General features: G+C 40.6%; 1 long non-coding RNA gene across 1 annotated transcript; it reads left to right on the top strand.

The window, feature by feature from the left end:
- The first annotated feature begins 303 nt into the window (after positions 1-303).
- LOC110340730 lies at positions 304-2,270 on the top strand. Its single transcript, XR_005875743.1, has 2 exons — positions 304-1,348; positions 2,072-2,270. It is a non-coding gene; the product is annotated as an uncharacterized LOC110340730 (long non-coding RNA).
- The last annotated feature ends 1,308 nt before the right edge of the window (positions 2,271-3,578 follow it).

Genomic DNA, 3,578 nt, shown 5'->3' with positions numbered 1-3,578 from the left:
GTAAGACACTAGAAAATAGAAAGCATACCTCATAAGGTGACAGTTGTGTGGCTTGATCTGTTTGTGAGGTCCCTGGCAGTGGGACTAGGATCTGTCCCTGACACATGAGCTGGCTCTTTGGAACCTATTTCCTGTAGAGATGATGCCTTGCTCAACCTTGATGAAGCAGGGAGGAGCTTGGTCCTTACTCAACTTGGTATGCCATGCTTTGTTGACTTCTGTGGGAGGCCTGCCCCTTTATGATGGGAGTGGGTAGAAAGGAGGTGGGGAGAAGGAATGGGAGGAGAGGAGGGAGGGGAAACACTGGTTGGTATGTAAAATAAATTTAAAAAAAGACTCCACCATATTTATGGATCAACAGATTTGACATTATGAAAATGACTGTAGAAGACAATCTAAAGAACCAGTGTAATTCTTACCAAAATTCCAGTGAAAATATTTACAGACCTAGAGAAAAAAATCTTAAAATTCATATGGTAACATAGAAGACCACAGGTAGGTAGCTAAAGTATTCCTATTCAGAAAGAGCAATGGTGGTGGCATCACAATACATAATCTCAAATTTTACTATAGAGCTATAGTAACAAAAACAGTACAGGGATATAAAAAAACAGTCCTATTAGGAAAAAAAAAACCCTCTACACCTACAACTACTCTGTCAAAGTTGACAAATACACATTGATAAAAAAAAAGCCTCTTCAGCAAACAGTATTGGAAAATATTGATATCCACATGTTCAGAGAACCCACTAGAGAAAACCACAGTCACAGCACTCCCAAGATAAAGGCACAATCAAAGATTTCTCTGCAAGAGACTGTAAGAGCACAGGAATAGACCCAGGAATTGACAAATGAGAGCTCATCAAATCAAGCTTTTGTACAGCAAAAGAAACAAGTGTAGCAATAGGAGAAAATCTTTGTTGACTCTACTGCAAACAGGGGATTAACATGTAGAATCTACAAAGAATGATAATAATTACATATAAAAGCCCAATCATTTGTTTAATAAATAGACTAGTAAGCTAGATAAAAGACAAATGCACCCATGAACACTTGAGACTGCTCTTCCAGACAATGCAGTTTCCGCTCCCAGCACCCACATACTGGCATACAACTGTTACTCCAGTTTAAGGGATCTGATGCGTGCCAGGTGCACATGTTGTACACAGTCTAGTGACATTTCCCTTGGTTGTCTTCCATAGCTGCGTGGTAAGATCCTGTAACTGAAGACACATCACACTTGGTCTGCAGGATATAGAAAACTTAATCTCAAACCAACCTAGAAATGTTCTCCATGGTGGCTAGCTTTCATAGTACCAGAGGTGTTCTGCAGGCTACTGGGGAAAAAGGTAAATCTAGTATTAGAGCTTTCCTGCTACAGTATGGACCTGCAGCTCACGATGTGCTCATTGGTTTGGATGATATCGAGAAGCTAACTGGTTTCTAATTGGCTTTGAGGCTTACTCCACAGGAAGGAATTTGTTGCTTGGTACTATAATCCTGGTTACAAGCCCACAGTGTCTGGGAAGGTGGGAAGGCCATAGGCCCAGTGTAGAGCATGATTGTACTAGGCTTTCTTGGACTGCCACCCCTCAAATCACAACACAGAGTGTTATTATTAGTTATGAATGCTTGGCTTTAATTTAGGTTTATTTCTGGCTAACCTTTTTTGTTTGTTTTAACATAAAATAACCTGTTTCTCTTCATCTATGTTTTGCCTCAGGGTTTTTTGCTTTTCTTTCATTCTGCATGTCCTACTTTCCTGCTTTCTCCATGTCTGGCCGCCGGGCTGGCTGGCCCTTGTCGCCTCCCTCTCTTTCTCTCTCACTCTCCTAGATTCCTCCTACTAATTCTCTTTGCCTGCCAGCCCCACCTATCCCTCTACTGCCTAGCTATTGTTTTTATTAGATTAGTCAGATGCCTTAGGCAGGCAAGGTAAAACAAATGCATCATAAACAAATGTAACACTTTCCTAGTTAAACAAATAGTCCACAACACAGGTTGGTTTTTATTTTACTAAATATTTATGTTGTCAGTCAATGTAACTTCTACATGTTTATGTTTATACTCAGACAAGAGTTACTATGAAGTTTGATGAGAAGCTGTTTGAAATGGCTAGCCATCAAAAATTGATCAAAGCGTTGAGAAGACAGACTGAGTGCTCAGCCCTAATGGGACACCTTTATCATCCCCACTGAAGACAGAAGTTTCTTTTCCAGCCTGATCCTGCAGCCCTTTAGACCCAAATAAATACACTGAGAACTGTTTGGCCAATGGCTTAGGCTTCTTATTGGCTAGCTCTCTCTAAATTATTAACCCATTTCTATTAAACTGTGTATTGCCACAAGGCTCTGGCTTACCATAATGCTCTGGTATATTACTCTTTTGGTGGCTACATGGCGTCTCCTTGGTGGCTCCTCTCTGCCTTCCTCTTCCTAGAATTCTCTTCTTCTGGTATCCCTCTGCCTATACTTCCTGCCTATCCATGGACTGAAACAGCTTTATTCATCAATCAATAAGAGAAATATATAGCATACAAAAGGACATCCCCCATCTCCTCACCTCCCACTAAGGCTCAGGAAGCATTTCCACAGAGAAAAGGAAAGAATGTAAGAGCCAGAAGATGGGGAGGAGTACTGTGAAATGCTGTCTTCTGGATATGAAAACGCTATTACACATATAAGCTCACAGCTGCCATGGTGGCCTGCACAAGATCAAGCTGCCAAAATTTCATTCTAGATGGGCGTGGTACTCTCAAGGCCTCACCTCTTGTTTTTTTTTTTTTTTTTTTTTTTTTTGGTTTTTTTTACGAGACAGGGTTTCTCTGTATCGTTTGGAGGCTGTCGGTCCAGCCCAGCCTTGAACTCACAGAGATCCGCCTGCCTCTGCCTCCCGGGTGCTGGGATTAAAGGCCTCACCTCTTAATGAGGACTTATTGGCACCTGATAGCTGCTTGGGGAAAGAGAATTGTGGGGTTTTTTTTGTTTTGTTTTTGACAATGTTCCCACTAGTAGGTTTCTTGTGTTCCAGTAGATAACCTGTGCATATACCATTAGTACTAATTAGATTTAGACGACTATCAAGAAAGCTTAATAGAAGCCCAATGAGCAGTCCTGTAGGGTCATTTGACTTCTCAAGATAGCATAGAGAATCAAATAAATTATTTTACCCAAGAGATTAATTTGTTGATTAAGGAAGCATACATAACCATTTTATTAATGTGACTTCCTTACTGGCTTTTTAAAAAGGCTATTTTTGACTTACAATTTCAATGGCTGTACATGTTACAAAATTCTTTAAGCTGTACAGCACAAGAAATAACATTACTCAGTTAAAAAGGCACAAGAGAGAGGGTAGGGAGGACACTGTTGAAAAGCAGTAAAGTGACAAATAGGGGAAGGTGCCACCACAAGCAGCCAGGAGCATGTTTAAATTGCACTGAATAGTCTAAAGACAAAACATCTCATTTTTCTTCACATGAAACTGGTCTGACCTTCACAGTTCCGACATAACAGGACATGTTTTTGCCCTGGTTAACACTACTGCATTTTTGACTAGCAGTTAAGCAAGTACTCAGCA

This window comes from Mesocricetus auratus, unplaced genomic scaffold (genome assembly GCF_017639785.1).
Source record: "Mesocricetus auratus isolate SY011 unplaced genomic scaffold, BCM_Maur_2.0 Super-Scaffold_6730, whole genome shotgun sequence".
Taxonomy (NCBI): Eukaryota; Metazoa; Chordata; class Mammalia; order Rodentia; family Cricetidae; genus Mesocricetus; species Mesocricetus auratus.
This window is presented reverse-complemented; position numbering and strand designations above follow the sequence as displayed.